The sequence below is a fragment of the Belonocnema kinseyi genome, chromosome 7 (assembly GCF_010883055.1).
Source record: "Belonocnema kinseyi isolate 2016_QV_RU_SX_M_011 chromosome 7, B_treatae_v1, whole genome shotgun sequence".
In the NCBI taxonomy this organism is placed as follows: Eukaryota; Metazoa; Arthropoda; class Insecta; order Hymenoptera; family Cynipidae; genus Belonocnema; species Belonocnema kinseyi.
The window spans coordinates 143,882,305-143,900,477 of NC_046663.1; positions in this window are offsets into that span (position 1 = coordinate 143,882,305).

The window sequence follows — 18,173 nt, forward strand, 5'->3', positions numbered from 1 at the left end:
GTTTTGAAATATCTTGAAATATTTTTGAATTTAGTTTAAATCTTTTTTAATCACCTAAAATATTCAATAATAATTTGTAATATTTCAAAAATCTAAAATCTTAGCACATATATTATTATAAGCGTAGCAATATTTTTTACAGAATGGGTCACAAAAATTTGCAGACGGCCCTGCACAGCTGTCGGTTATATTTCAGATTTTTATTATTACTTCCAGCTAGGTTAGCCGAGAGGTTTAAGGCGTTAGGAATTAGGAATGCAAAACTTGCAGGTTTCAATAATAAAAATTTTCATAACGTACGATTATAAATGGTCTAGTGATTGTGTGATGGTAAATATAAATCGTCATCTCGCCCTCGGCCTTTTCATTTGAAAAAACTTTGTAAGACATTTCGTTGCATAGTTCAACGCAATGTAAAACTAAGACGATTTTAACTTTTATTAAACTACCAATCGTATCCGCTACTATAGGATTAGTTTAATAAAATGTAATGGATATTTTTTTCCGTGTGACAGTCTTAATATATTCAAATTCGTAAAGAACTTCTAGATAGGGCCAAGACTGGGACTGGACAGCAGAAAGATATGAATCACACGCGTAGCAAAACTAGAAACCGCCAGTGTGAATAGGCAGAATTTAGAAAAACTGTACTGGATTTTGCATGATTCAAGACTATGGTACCAATACATTTTTCTTCAGGGAATACTCCCTAGAGAATGTAGACTTCAAGATGTACAATTTCGAACAGTAAGGCTAAGGTTTAAAGCGTACCCACTGTGCAATGAGCAGTTTTTACATTATTAAATGCAGTCTGAGTCAGTAATCTAAAGTTATACTAGTCGAAATACCTTTTGTAGCAACACATAAAGCAGCTATTACAGTTTGACATTGTAGAGTGGAATAGTCTTGGTAGACACTGTTTAAATTACTTCCTCACATTGTAAGGTTTCACTTAAAAACTAGTAGATCTTACGTTTTCCCACTGTGAATTATAAATTGTGAATTATACAGTTTACGACTTGTAAGCTGTCCCCTTTCATATTGCGATGGGTAGTGGGATGCAAACTAGATGATGCAGTTTGCAATAGTAATCCGGTATACCAATATAAGGTCTCACTCCGCACCAATTTCGCATCGTAAAATTGTAATATCTCCTTTATCGTACTGTGTCAAATGCTGACTGAGTGTTAGAGGTACATTGTGAACCGGGAAAATAAATGTTACCGGGTAAAATAATAATATTTGCACTTTCAAACAGTCCCGTGCAGAAATTCCAATTTGGATCTGATCGGGGCCAGATCGGGCAGAATTTGGCCCAAATCAGGCTATCTAGATAGGGCCAGACTCGAAATGAAACGCGATGCTAAATCGGGGCCCAAGCGCTGCGCCCAGAGATAACCATGCCAGGCCCCGATCGGGCCCATTATAATTTCTTTTTCTTATTCTTAATTAAAAGGGATTCTTAAGTAAAATAATATTAAAATCGAATATATCACCTCCTAAACTGAAATATAAGAATATAAATATCAGGTTATCTAACAGATCGCGATATGAAAAAATTGGAGTATGTCAATTTTTTTCGAGCAAACGAAAAAAGTCAAACGAAGCAATAAACAGCCAGCATTTGTGTATGATAAACCATTTATTTATTTTGCAGTATATTTTTGGTTTTAATGCCTAAATTGAACTTGCTTTCAATTTCTATATTGAACTTAATTGTGGAAAGTTATTTTGAAATAAGTGGATTATAATATCGCACTGGCTCTTTAAGTTATTTTTACAAAAGCGAACATAAATGAGAAGGTTGTATTTACATTCCGATTGTATCAAATCTTTTAAAAATGCGTGGAAATAAATATGTTAATGAAGTCATTGTTGATCTAATTCGTTTTCACATTCAACCAATGAAATATTACTTTTGCAACTTTTCTTATAAATAAATAACCTCATTTCGAGGTTACGTTTCATCTTAACATTCTTAATAAATTTACTTAGTATAGTCTTCAATACGTAATTCAGGAATATTTTGAAGTATACTATATCTACGTACTCGTCTTCTGCTCACTTTTGGCATTGTTCCCATTTATTTTGTCACTTTTACAAATAATAATTGAAATATGTTTGACGCTTGACACTTTACATTAAAACTGGGGTGATTTGGAGTCAACCCATTTTAGTCCCGGAAATTAATGAAGCGCCATCTACTGGCAAGCTTGGCTGTCAAGCTAGGACCTTGAGGGGGCCCAATTTAACAATCACAAAATTGTGTGCCCGATTTGGCCTTAATCGGAAATAAGGCAAACATTTGGCGATTTCTGCACGGGGTGTTATTCGCTGAGCGAGATTTGTTTTATTTCTTACTATATAAAATTTACTTTTATAATTAGTTATTAATAATTAATTATTTTTCTAATAAAAACTCAAAGATATGTTGAGATTATAATAAACTTCATATCTGCCTTACTAAGGAAAATCTCACGTAAGTGGCACGGAAGAAAATGGAAAAATAATTTGTGGGTCTAAATATCTCAAGTGTGCCACTTTTAAATCGATAGTTCTATTTTTAATTCATTTATACAGTTTTCGATTAGATTTTATATCAAAATAACTTCCTAACATATTTTCGCAAAATATTTGTTTTTTAAGTTATTAACAATCAACGTTCTTGATAATTTTTTTCAAACATGGCTTACTTGCGAACGGTTAATCAAAATTCAATAATTAAGTTATGAAAATTTTTCTTGCGAAGTATACTTTACGCTAAAAAAAATTTCGGTATTAAAAAAAACATTTTTTTATTGCTTAAATAATCGTTTGTTTTAAACAATTAGAAATTAATAAAACTTCTCCACCTGTAAAAGAATTATTTCACGTGCGGATAGATTCTACAATATCTTCCGAAAATTTTGGTGAAAAAAAATTTTGTATTTTGCAGTAGTTCAAAAGTTATTGATTTTTTGTGACCGCACTCCGACCTCCAGCCCTAATCGAGCACATTCGGACGCGATGGTTTAATCTTCAACAAAGTATAGTGAAATTTTTAACCAAGAAGATTAATTTTATACAAAAAAGTATTCTTTTAACAAATCGGTTCAAACATTCAACCTAGTAGTTGAATTTTAAACCAGAAAAGATGAATTTTCAATTTAAAAAATTTAGTTAGTTGGTATTTAAATTAAAAATCTTCACCATTTTAAAGACCAACTATTACATTTTTTTATTAAACAATGATCTTTTTTGGTTCAAAATTCAACTACTAGGTTGATTGTTTGAACCAAATTGTTAAAAAAAATATTTTTTTGGTAGAAAATTAATCTTCTTGGTCGTAAATTTAACTATACTTTGTTGATGATTAAACTATTTTATTAAAAATTAATTTTTTGTTTTAAATCTTTATTAGTTCAGTTAAAAGTTCATCTTTTGTTGGAAAAATTAATTTTTTGGTTAAAATTTGTTTTTTGGATTAAAAACTAATATTTTCATTGACAATTTCACTATTCGATTTTTTTTTTAATTCACATGTTTTCATTGAAAATTCGACTAGTTGATTGAATACTTAAACACTCTCTTGAAAAATAATATTTTTGGTTGAAGATTCATTTCTTTGTTTGAAAATTTATCTATGCTTAATTGAAAATTAAACCACCTTATTCTTTTTTAATAGAAAATTAATCTTCTTGGTTGAAAATTCATCTTTTCGATCAAAAAATAGCTACACCTGGTAGAAAATTGAACCACTTGATTAAAAATGCATTTTTTAAAAATAAAATGTATCATTTCAGTTTAAAATTTGTTTCATATTGTACTTAATATGAAACCCATAATAATTTTATTCAAAATAATTTATAACCCAATTGTTTCCCTATTTCTTGGCTTGAAGTTGATCCACTTTATTAAAAAATTACTTTTGTTTAAATGGTTCTTCATTCTTTTAATTTAAAATTAATCTATTTTATGGAAAAGTGAACTATTTTGATAATATATATATTTTTTAATTAATCTTTTTAAGGGCACGCTCTTCGTGACCACGTGACCAAACTAGTCCCCGGTTATGAGCATTTTTTTGGTGTTCACTGTGTCCACACTGATTAAGATTTCGTGTTTAAAATTTGACAGATTAAATAAAAAGCACTGAAGAACGTTTGTATACATCAATATGTTTATGGTTTTAAAGAAAGTTTATTTATAAATCTATGAAATAGGATATTACCATTCGAGTTATAGCACTTTGCAGATAATTTTTGGTTTGATGCATTTCGGATTTTTTGGTTCGCGTATAGCACTGACACCAATTTTGGACTAAATCGTCTAAACCTTTAAAAAATTAATATAAGCAATAAAATTTGCACATTCGTTGTAAATAAAAAATTTAGCATCTGCACACACGTAATCTATCATTATTTTTGGAGAATTTCTAGCGATTTCTAGCGGAGAAAAAAGAAACTTTGAACGTCGATAAAGTCGAGATCACGTGACTAAGTTCGTTCATGAAATTTTTATGTAGAATGATTTTCATTTTTTTGGTCCTCACTACGTCCACACGGATTGAGATATCGTTTTTAAGATTTAGGAAGTTATACAGAAAGCTCTAAGGAGCGTTTGTGTACATCAAAATATTTATAATTACGAAGACATTTTTCTAGTAAAATACTGCAGGAATAGGAAATAAACTTTTAACGTCGATAAAGTAGATGCCTCGATTAAAAAAAATCGAGGAACATCTTAAAATGTGATACTCGAAAATCCGTCCAAGTCCCATCTTGAGAAATGTGCATCTTCAGAAAATAATTAAAATTTTCTAATGTTTATATATATTCTTGTCGGTTTTTTGTACTGGTGTGAAACAATTCTAAGAATATAAATAAAATTTCGCCCGGGGGCGAAAGACAAGGCGGGTGCGACGCTGAGTCCCACTGGTTGGTTCACTGTCAACATGGACATAGGAAACGCGGGACCAGGCATGCGAGCGAGGTTGAATCCACGGGAGGGTGGAGAATTCCATGAGTGGGGAGAGCCGCCATCTTACGATGTGCCACTTCATTGTGCACACGAGGATTTTTTGCCGATAAACTGTGCATGAAAATCAGCCCCATGCACCGCCCCCACTTTTCTGTTTTCTTACGATCCGGAGGGGAATTGTCGGTCAAACTAATCCAACAGATGGTGCCACAACTTTTCGTTTAAAAATAGATAACTCTTATCTAGTGACCACAATGGAAAACTGCGATTTTTAGGACACATAACACAACACCTTACTATGTTGATTTAGGTTAAATTAGCAAATACAAATATAAATCACAGTGTTGTAAAAATGGAAATTCTTTAAACATTTATAGATATATGTTGACTAGTGCGCAGTGGTAGCTGGCACGAATTAATTTTTTTATAGTTAAACAACGTTTACTAAATGAAAAAAAAAAACATTAAATTTCTAACCTGAAAGTTGCCTTATCTTTAATTTAGTTCGTGCGTACTTTTTTGATGTTCGAACCACAAAAATATACATTTAAGCTGTAACTATTTAGAGTTTATATTTATATTTATAGCTTCGATATTTATAGTCACAATAATTGAAACAAACTTATTTATATGTAGCGAAACAACAGCCAGGTCTCCGTCACCTGCTGTTCATTTACTGGACCTGCGGGGTGACAGTTTTGCTCCAATAAATGAGCACAGCGTTCGTTCACTGTAACTCGGGCAATTTAAAGATCCAGTACGTGAACACTCATTTATTAATGAAAAAACGTACTTTTTGAGAAAAAACCTTATGGGAAATTGAATAATAATATCTTACAACTATAACAGCACAACTTTGATGCAGAAAAGGTCAAGAATTTTTTTGTAAAAGCAGTCAAAAATTGCTTTAAGATTTCAAATATATAGAAATTCATAAAGACTTTAACTTTGAAAGTTTATATTTATAAATTTTTCGCATTAGTGTTCATTCACTGGTGACTGTTCAGCCACTGGATCACTCACCCTATTACTAATTATTAAAAAAAAGAAAAAGTCATGAAAATATGTAGTTTAATATGAATAAAATTTAATTTTGTGATACATTTTGAAAGCAGTTCGAACTTTATATTTTTGTGATTTATTTTGCTCATATTATTGATTGTATTATATGTTAAAGTTAAGAAAATTTTTTTTTTTAATTATTAATGTAGCTAATGAAAAAATTAATAATATTAAAGACCGCAATAATAAAAATATTTAAAATATATACATGATCAGAAGAATTAATAAAAAATATATGACGTAAATTGTATATTGAGGGAATAATGTAGTAAAAAGTTAATGAAAAGATTAAAAATTAAAAGCTATTTTCTCGCTGCATTCAACCCCTAATAATTTTATTAAAAAAATTTTATGCAAAGGAGATTTTGAATTAAATAGTTAATTATATTATTACAAACCTCATTTCTAAATGTAACAGACTATAAACTATTAAACTCTATAAACAAACGTACCGTACTCATGACAGAGTGTAGGAGGAAATTCACTTTTTTCGTTCAGCTTGACGCTCCGAACTATTGTCTTCTCTATTTGTTTATTCATAATTTTTCTACTCAAAGCATGGAAAAACTGAAATTTTGTACATAAAGATTTTTTACGCTTTGATAACTGATCAGGGAAACTTTATATTGTCTAAAATTAATGTTTAGGGACTCATAAAATACAAATAATTTGTTTATCATTCCATTTATTTGTTGGAAACAAATTTGATAAACAAATTAACAAATACTCTCATTGTCGGTAAAAATTTTTGGTGCTAAAAGTGCTTCACACTAATGTAGGAATTACAATTAATAACAAAAATAATTTAAAAGTTTATAATAACTATTGTTATAAACAATTCTTGTGGCAAAATATTATAGTTTGAGATTTTTCAAATTATTATTTCCTTCAAGCGCTAGGAAGACTTCAGGTATTCCCGGAAAATATAAATATATAATAATATTTGATCAAATATAACAATTTAATTTTTTGTAAATACATTAGGTAAAGAAATTCTAAATTTTGGTCCTTTCGCATAGAAATTTTTTTTACACTGGAAGTATTTTAAGCTGTTGAGCGAATAACTGCTAGTCACCAAAATATGTGAGAAGTTAACAATAACCATTGTTATGAATAATTCTCGTGACAAAATATTCAAATGTAAGGTCTTATCAAAATTTTTATTTTCCTTAATCGCTACAATGGCTGCGGATATTCCTAAAAAATGTATCATGGATCATATTTAGTGGAATATAATAACTTACATTTTTATAAACAATTTGCATAAAAAATGTCCCAATGTTGGCAGTATCACTCGGAAAAATTGGGTTTTCAATCGTAATAGATTGGAAATGAATCATAACACTGCATGTTAAGATTCACTCAATACAAAATCTTTTGACAATAATCCACCGATTTGGCCATCAAAGAAAATTTAAATTTGATAAAACCTTAAGTTTAAATATTTTGTCACAAGAAAAGTTAATAACAGTGGTTATTGTTAATTCTTTTAATATTTTTGTGACTAGTAGTCATTCGTCCAATGGCTTAAAACATTTCCAGTGCAAAAATATGTTTTATGCGAAAGAGCAAACATTTTTAATTTTTTTATCTAATTTGTTTACAAAAGTTTAAATTGTTATATTTTATCAAATACTATTAAATATTTATTATTTTAGGCAATACCTGAAGTCGTTTTGGCCATTGAAGGAAATTATAATTTGAAAGATCTCAAATTCTAATATTTTGACACAAAATTGTTTATCACAGTGGTTATTATAAACTTTTAAATTATTTTTGTTATTAAATGTCATTCCTACATTAATGAGAAGCACTTTTAGCACAAAAAGAATTTTTTTCCACCGATACTAAGACTTTTTTCATACTTTGACTGAAAAAATTATTAATAAAAAGATGGAGGAGACAAAATTTCGGAGAGTCAAGATACATATAATTTAATGATCTTTAATTTAAAACAGAAAAATTCAAAATCACAGGAAAATTGAAGGCTCTGGACATTTTTGAATGAAAAAGTGCATTTCCTCCAACTGTGCGTCATGAGTACAGTACGTTTGTTTATAGATTTTAATAGCTTATAGTCTTTTTATTTTAGAAATGTGGTTTGCAATAATATAACCAACTATTTAATTTAAAATCTCCTTTAAATTTCTAAATAAAATTATTACGGGCTGAATGTAGCGAGAAAAAAGCTTTTAAGATTAAGAGACAAATAAATTATTGAACTGCATAAAATGTATATATGATGTTTGGTTCAATTTAAATAAAAATATACATTATATTAAATCCATCTTCTCATTTATCAATTGTGCCACTGACTTTTTTTCCAAATGATTCTCTCAAACATTTTAATTACAATTACCACTACTTTTTAAAAATATTTCCTGTTTAACTTGAAATTTTTAAGATTTTAAAGAAACAAAGCTTCTTCACTTTGCAACTTAAGTTGTAGTTTTACATATTCTAATTATTATTATATTTATATTGGATATAAGCAATATATTTTTCATTAATTCTTCTAATCATGTATAAGTTTTAATTATTTTTGTCATTGAGGTCTTAAATATTATTAATATTTTCATTAGCTACATTGATAATTTCAACAATAAATAATTTTGCTCAATTTAAAAAAATAATGAAATCGATAATATGAGCAAAATAAATCACAAAAATATAAAGTTCGAACTGCTTACAATATGTATCTCAAAATTAAATTTTATTCATATTAAACTACATATTTTCATGACTTTGACTTTTTCTTTTTTCAAATAATTAGTAATAGTTACCCTTATTTTTTCATATATTCTTTTTCGTTTATTTGCAAGAAGCATTAAGTTTTTTTAATTATTTTTGCTTTTTCTTAATGCAATTCAATAAAAAAGACAGACCTACTTTTTGTGTTACCATCTGTTGGCTTAGTTTGACCGACATTTCCCCTCCGGATCGTAAGAAAACTACTACTACATACACATACACTGTCGAGGCACGGGGCTGTTAAAAATATAAACATGTGGACGCTGCCATGTTTGTCGCGGGACATCGAAAGATGACGGACCTCCCCCCTAATTGCATCAACCCCGCAATGGCATGCCTAGTCCCGTGTTTCCTACGTCCATGACTGTCAACAATACTTATCAGCTGATCGATTCAATGTCAAGAATTATGGAAGTTGGTTGGAAAACTCCGACGAGTAAATTTTAGCACATTGCTGGTGTGGCTATGTTTCCAATTTGAAATTTATCTTTTATTTTTAGGACAAAAAAAATGAAAATAATTTTACACAACAATTTCATGGAAATAGTCACTTGATCTCGACTTTATCGACGTTCAAAGTTTTTTTTTCTCCGCTAGAAATCGCTAAAAATGGCCAAAAAATAATGATAGGTTACGTGTGTGCAGATACTTATTTGTTGATTTGCAAAGAATGTGCAAATTTTATTTCTTATATTAATTTTTTTCAAGGTTTAGACGATTTAGTATAAAATTGGTTTCAGTGCTCAATATGAGCGAATCAAAAAATCTAAAATGCATCAAACCAAATATGATCTGCAAAGTGCTATAACTCGAATGGTAATATCCTATTCCACCAATTTATAAATAAACCTTCTTTAAAATTACCAATATATTGATGTATACGAACGTTCTTTAGTGCTTTTTATTTTAACTGTCAAAGTTTAGACACGATATCTCAATCCGTGTGGACACAGTGAACACCAAAAAATATTGCAATTCTTGTGATATCGTTTTCTCCGTGTAGTTTGGTCACGTGATCCCTGAAGAGCATGCCCTTAACTGAAAACTTAACCAATCAACTTTTGGTTGAAAATCGATTCTTTTTAGTTGATACTGGATCCAATTTGTTAAAAATTTATCTTTTTTAGTAGAAAATTAAATTTCTTGGTTGAAAATTCATGTTTTTGATTTAAAAAATGACTATACCTTGTAAAAAGTTGAACCACTTGATTAAATCATCATTTTTTTTCACACTGATGATTTTAGTGCAAAATTCGTGTCATATCTTACTCACTATGAAACCAGCGCGCGTCCGAACGTACTGGACCAGCGCTGCAAAATATAAACTTATTTTTCACCAAAACTTTCGAAAGAGATCGTAGAATCTATTGATCAAGAACTTTGATTGTTAATAACTTAAAAAAATATATATATATATATTGCAAAAATATTTTAGCAGAGTTCTTTTGATATAAAAACGAATCGAAAACTGTATAAATTAATTAAAAATAGAACTATCGATTTAAAAGTGGCACACTTTAAATATTTTGACTCTTGTATAAAGAGTGCTGTATTACATTACACAGATTATTGTGGTATTAGTGACTAGCGCTACAGTACCACCGACAGATCGCGAGTTCGCGCTACTCTCGACTGTACCTGTAAGCATTGTAGTTTTGTTTCCATTCGCCTGATTTATATTATATAGTAGAATCAAATTCCAACATAAAATCTGTAATTTCTACTAAAGCCACTTTTAAAACTTTTATGACTGTTACCGAGCGATACCGTCACACTAAATCTTTATTTTCCCGTACAGAATAAGTTTTTTTTATAAGCTCTTTTTTATTCTTATTCAGCCTCCTTATATTTCAGGAGTAAGTTTTTATCATGTTTTAAAGTTAAAGAATAAACTTACAGTCCCTGTTTAAACACAATTTTCAAAACCCACGAAATTTGAATCTTTTTGAGATTGTTAACTTCCACATTTTATTTCTCGGAACTGGGTACTTGTGTTTAATTATACTTTTTTGGCCTCAAATCAAAAAGATTTAAGCCAGGAAGTGACTTTTGTTTTTATCTTTATAGGCTGATTTCGATTTTACGCAATGCTGTTTCGGTTTTCTAAAAAATTTTGTTTTTTTTGTTAGATACGTAATTCCGTATACTGCAACCCTTTAAATATTGTTCCAGGAATAAAATTTAAAAACATATAAATAAACACCGTTTACATTACTTACCTATGTTTGCAATTTATGATACTATTATACTATTCATTATATCACATAATGTGCATTCTTATATTTTATAAAAGTGTGTAAATAATTACTGTGGCTTTTAGCAAAGTTTTATAAAATTATTAGCATTTAAAAACTTTCATTTTCAAGACTTATTTCTTTTAATTTCAGCTAGCCTTCGATTCAATGTTCAAATTCAACTTCAAAGTTAGAATATTAATCAAGTTTAAGTACCTTGTGTTTTAAACAATTTTTTCAACTCTAATGTTTCAATAAATTATTTGTAGTAGCTGCTATTGTTTTTACTTTCAGGTTTTTACTAAAGAAGATTAGTAGAACTATAATCATTCGATTTTTTTTTAAGCTGGAAAATTAAATTTAAATATTTATACTCTTACAATAAATCTGAGAGTAATAAATCCATTACATTTTTGAGCCTCAGAATTGAGAGAGAAATCACAAATTAAATGAATGTTTATATTAAACATTTAGTTATTACAATTTAAATTAATTAAATTGAAATTATCACTCATTTCCATCCGATCTGGATAAGGATATACAATTTCACAGAGTAAATCTTGCACATTGATGCAGTGAGGTTCGCTAATTTCTCCCAAAGTGTAAGAATTACTCTGTGGTTGCACGAAAGGCTCCGTTACTGCGCCACAGAGTAATATTTCATCACTTTTCCGAGTATATTTTACAGCGTACTTTTTTCCGTGTAAACTTGCAATTGGAGGGGTGGGGAGTATTGCGAAAGTCCATCATTGTTCACGAGTTTTGAAAGGAAATTAATTTGTCGAAAATTTAACTGTCTTGTTGAAAATTCATCTTTTTGTCTTGAAAGTTCAACAATTAATTTGCATTGTTTTTATTTCTTGACTTACAAATTTATTTAAATATGCATCTCTTTCTGCAAAAATTGAACCTTTTTGGTTCAAAATTCAACTGTCTAGTTAACACTCGAATCAATACGTTTCGGTTGAAAATTAACTTTGTTGTTAAAAATTCAATGTTTTTGTAGAAAATTCGTATTTTCAGCTTAAAAATTTATCAATTCGGTACATCATCACATCATTTGGTTAAAAATGTATATATTTTGTGGAAAATTCGCCTTTTTTATACATGTGTGCCTGTGTGCCTGTAGATTGTTCATCTATTAGACAATAAGTTTCGAAAGAATTGACAGCTGGATTGGCCTTTGGTTTACTCTTTAAGTGTCCTTAAATCCAGGTCAAGTTTCTTATTCAGCTATTTTGCGTGAAAATTCAAAAATAGCATTTTAAACGTGTTTGATATCATTTTGTTTGATATTTAAGAATTCTATGTGCGGCTATTTGTAGTACTAAAAAAGACGTACAATTTATTATAATCCGGAAGGAAGGAACCCGGGCATTGTTATGAGATTTTGTCCAGTTAGAAAAACTGACATTATAAAATCATCAATTAATTCAATTTCGATTACAGAATTACTTAATTTATATAATTCCATTTAATTGAAAAAAAGATGAATGAAAATCTGTTAATATTTGCAGTAATAATGTGAATCTTTACATTCTGAGCATTTACACTGCAGTTTTCTAATAAATTTATGCTAAAGACGGAATTTTGTAGAATTTTTCCACATCCATAATCTTTAATCCATAAGAAGAGTTATAAATTAAGTTATTTTCTGCAAAATATTTATTACTTTGTAATAAAAAACTTATTTTGTTTGATAATTTTTTTCCATGAATAGTAAACGAATATTCTTTTCTGCAATTGGTGACACAATCAATGTATGGTAAAAGTGCTTTTTTTGGTTTAAGATATTTAGCAATTGAGCACCGAGTTGTGAATTTTAAGGCCGCACAGTTGTATATTTTCGTCTAATTGATTTTATACGTCATCAAGATACTTATATGTGGAAGCACGCAGTGTCGATTTTTCAATAATATCATTAAATTATATATTATAATCCAGATTATACGGGTTAAAAATGCATATACATCTAACACATCGCGTTACTACTACTATTCTTCCCTTTGTGATTATTAAACAAAATGTAAACATTTGATCGAAAACATGGCTCAGCTTGCTCCGAGAAATGATTATGTAGACGACGTCAGATAAAAATGTAGATAAAAATATGGAACCGCAGACGGCCTCAAAATTCAGAACCGATTACACATTTATATAATTACAAAAAAGTGAATTAAAGGTTTAGGAAAATTGGTTAACGCACGCTCGACTAATGGAAGTCTTTAGGGAATTTAGTCTGACTTGTTTAAACAATTATGGTTTATTTTCATAATTGTTTCTCCCAGTCAGTCGTAGGAACTTTGAAAAATTATTTTCATCCGGATATTTAGTACTTAAAAAAAAATTCATTTTTTTCAAGCAATTTGTTTCCCGTAAATCGTAAAAAATACTATTTACTACAATTGATTACACAATCATAGAATGGTCAAAATACTTTTTCTTTTAAGGTATTAAGCAATTGAGTACTCGGTTCTGAATTCTCAGGCCTCGTGCTTAAATGATTTTTGACTAATCTTCATTGTTATTGTTCATTATAATTCCACCTCTACAAACTATGGAACCCACCGACAGGGCCTGAGATTTCCAGACACCAGGTAGCTAGTCCGGAACCAAACAGTTGAAATTTGCTCAGGATTAAAATGTTTAAACCAATAGAACTTGTAATTTTGTAATAAATGATTAGCTCATTCAAAATTCGAAACCTGGCAGTCTCAACATCTACAGACATATAAAATTTTCCGTAAAAACATTAAAACGATGATTTTCCACAAGTATCTAGTTAACTGTTGGCGATAGGGACAAATGTATAATATTTTTAGATTTACCGTCCGAAGGACATAATTATTGCAGTTAAGGCCATGTGATGAGTATAACAGCTGATCAAGTCAGCTCTAAGATCAATACTTTTTCATTCATATTGAAAAATAAAAGTTTAAATAACGCGGACATTTTTTTCGGGAAATATTAATAAATATTAAAGGGTCGTTTGTGGCCTTGCAAAGAGTTGGAGGAAGAACAAATTTTATTTATGCAAATAATGATTATCGATGGACACATTTAGGTTTTAGTGAAGTTTGACTTTTATCTTTCTCTGACGGTAATCATGCAATCTGTTTTACCCACAGACCCCTAGAACTTCGAAGTTGTCTACTCGCTGCGCTAGTGCCGCTTTGACACAGCTGATACCAGACTGATACGTATGTCAGACGAAATATGTTTATTTGTATTTTAAATGCAAACATTAGTTTTTGCATTATTTGTGCATAATGTTCGTGAGCGATTTTTGTTGTTTTGTCCCACTTTGATAAATATAAACCTCATAACTAGCCCGTTGACAACATTGAAAATTGCTTGCAGGCATGGACATAGGAAACAAGGGACTTGGCATGCAATTGCGGGAGTGATGCAATAGGGGGGAGGACCGCCACCTTTTGATGTCCCGCGAAAAACATGGCAGTGCCCACATGTTTATATTTTCGTGCACAGTTTGTCGGCAAAAATTCTCGTGCGCATTATCAAATTGCACATCGTAAGATGGCGGCTCTCCCCACCCCGGTCGCCCAAGTTAGGATGGCATGCCTAGTCCCGTGTTTCCTATGTCCATGCTTGCAGGGTTTGACGACAGCACGGTCGGTATTTCTCCAAAATAGTAATTAAAAAATAACTTTTTTCACTATTCTAATTATTTAGGACCAGAGACATATTCTTGCATGCCTTGTATTTATCGTGTCAAGTTTTTAACACAATATCTCATTATGTGTGGACGTAAGTTGGGAAAGAAAACTTCCACTGGTATTTTATTTAAAAAAATTTTTTTCTCAACTTTCATAGCGATATCTAATTTCGTTTAGACGTAAGTTGGGAAAGAAAAATTGAAGATCACGTTTGGTCACGTGACCCTCTCATCACATGGCCTCAAACAAAATCATTAAAAAGTAGAAAATAAATACCATTAAGATAAATATTATAAATATTCTGTAAAATTTACAACGGACTAGTTATGACCCTTAGAGGTATTTGGAGCCTTTTGTTGTCGGTGTCCTTGAATTCGGCTGGAGGACGAAAAATTTCGATTTAATGCCCTGTAACGAGTATAGCAGCCGATCAAGTCTGTCCTAAGATCAATATTTTTTCAACCATATTGAAAAATATAAGTTTAAACAACGCGGAAATTTTTTTCGGGAAATGTTAATATATAATAAAGGATCGTTTGCAGCCTTGCAAAGAGTTGGGGGTAGAAAAAAGTTTATTTATTAGAATAATGATTATCGACGAAAGCACTGAGGCTTTATATCAGAAGTTTGATTTCTAACTTTCGCTTTCTGTAATTATGCAATTTGTATTACCCGCAGACCCGCAAAAGTTAGAAGTGTTCTACTCGCTGCGATAGTGCTGCTTTCACACAGATGATACGAATGTCAGACCAAATTTCTTTATTTTTATTTCAAGTGCAACCATTAGTTTTTGCATTATTTGTGCATAATTTTCATAAGCGATTTTCGTTTTTTACCCCACTTTGATTAATATCCCAGGTAGAAATACACCACCGGCCCAGTACAGTCTGTCGAAGTTCCAGTACTGACTGGACGTACTGGGCCAGCACTGTGCCAGCACTGGCCTGTAATGCTTGGGGGTACTGGCTTGTCAACACTGACGCAGTTCTGACTGCCAGTACTGGGGTAGTACTGACAAACCGCTGTCGTACGAAAATGCCGGAGTTAATTTTAAAAATGATAAAAAATTATTGAAGTGTGTTAAAGACCATCCATTCATCATCATACAACTGCATATCTTCCGAATATTATTTAAAATGACAAAAACATAATTTTCAAACTATTTGTTTAATTTTAACACCCATTATTTCTATAATCTAAAGGTACAACAAAAAAGGTATTTAAAATATAAATAATAATTGACTGCGAGTATTTTGTCAATACAAGTTCATGGCACTGCTTAGAATGAATACATATATTACATTTTTAATCATTATATTAAAAATAAAGTTTCTAACGCTAAGGGGGATCAAACCTACAGTATCTATACCTCAATCTATCGCCTAGAAGACGGGAGATCTAACCACTGCGCTAAACCGATAAGTTGAATTTTGGTGAAAAAGCCATCGTCATAAGCTACAGTTCAGAAAAGTTAAAGTACCAAATTTTGAGCTCTCTTTTTCTAATTATTTATTATTATACGACGTTATGTAAATATAAAGTATACGAACTGTTAACAAGAATATCAATAAAATAATTATTAAATAAATAGTTTAAATCGACTACAATTTTTCTTCGTGTAATATTTGATTTTTTCTCGTTTTAGACCATTTCAAAAGTTCTGATAATAACATTTAATGAGCATTTAAAATTTGTATCGACGGAACTTAGAAATTAAACCACATTGCGCAACAATTTTTTAATAACAATTTTCTTTAAACCCTCGTGTAACGTTTTGCTTTTCAGGTGTTTTAGACTAATCGAAAACTATTAACACCCTCACAACATTTATAGACGTGGTTTTTTAAAGTCTATTTTTGTACTACTGGCATACTCCGGCATACTACCGACATTTCCACCTGGGATAAACCTCATAACCAGCCCAGTGATAACATTGAGAATCGCTTACAGAGTTTTACAGCACGGTCGGTATTTCTCCAAATAGTAATTAAAAAATTTTTTTCACATTTTTAATTATTTAGGTCCAGAGACACATTCCTGCATGCCTTTTATTAAACGTGCCAAATTTTCAAGACGATATCTCATTCCGTGTGGACGTAATTTGGGAAAGAAAAGTACCGATCTAACTTCCACCTGCGTATTTTCTTCCAATTTCTTTTTCTTCCCAATTTCTGCCGGAACAAAGCAGAGGCATGAACTTTATTACCTCCTCTTTTATTTCTTAAACTTTCATAGCGATACCTCATGTCGCTTAGACGTAAGTTGGGAAAGAAAAATAGACGACTAGGTTTGGTCACGTGACCGTATCATCACATGGCCTTAAGGTCCTTCATCAAAATGGCCATCGCGTTCGAATTTTGAGGCCGCACGTTTGAATATTTTTGTCTGATTTTTTGCATACCTCATCGAAATAACTATATCTCAAATCAAGCAGAGCCGGTTTTTCGATAAAATTTTTATATTTTGTTTAATAACCAAAATAAAGAACAATAGCAGTGAGACTCAATGACAGCGGTACTAACATGTCCGTAGCGAGCCTGCTCACCGTTGTCAAACTCAAGTCAGTAGAGTTCCCGCAGAGTGATGAATGACACGGAACGAATGAATTCTGGGCATTGTTACAAGATTTCGGCCAGTTAGAAAAACTGAAATTATGAAATAATTCATTAATTCAATTTTAATTAAAGAATTAATTCATTTATATAATTAAAATAAATTTAAAAAAAGATTCATGAAAATCGATTAATTTTTGCAGCAATAACGTGATACTTTGTAAAAAAACGAGTTTTCTGTTTTGAATTTGTAGTCCGCACGGTTGAATATTCATTTTTTACTCATTTTTTGCATGTGTTATCTAAGTTCTCATATCTTTAATCACGAAGATCCGATTTTTTAATAAAATCATTACATTATAGATTATAATCTAGAGCGTACGTGCCGAAAATGCATATACAGCTAGCACTGCGTGTTACTACTACTATTCTTCCCTTTTTGATTATTAAAAAATAAATGGACATTTTATCGAAAAAATGACACTGTTTGCTTCAAGATATGGTTATTTAGATGAGGTATGCAAAAAATTAGACAAAAATATGGAATCGTGCTGGCTCAAAATTCAGATGCGATTGTCATTCTGATTTCCGCAATAACGAAAAAATAATACTTTCATTATTATGAGATAACGCCCGAATAAAAATACTTCGACTTGAGTTCTACTTGAATTGCCCCCAATCAAGACATGCTGGAGTCGAAAAGTTCAACTTGAGCATGTCTGAGTTTTAAGACATAGCCAGGCTTCAATTTATGTCTTGGAGCAAAGTTTTTATGTCTTGAAGATATAGATTTATCTCTTGAGTCGTATTTTTATGACTCCAACACGTGCGGTTTATAACTTCGAGCGTATACTTGCCCTAACAAAAAGGTTATTTCTAACAGCCATAAAAGCTAATCTTTGTTAATGGTTAAACAATCTTGTATATTTTCACACAAT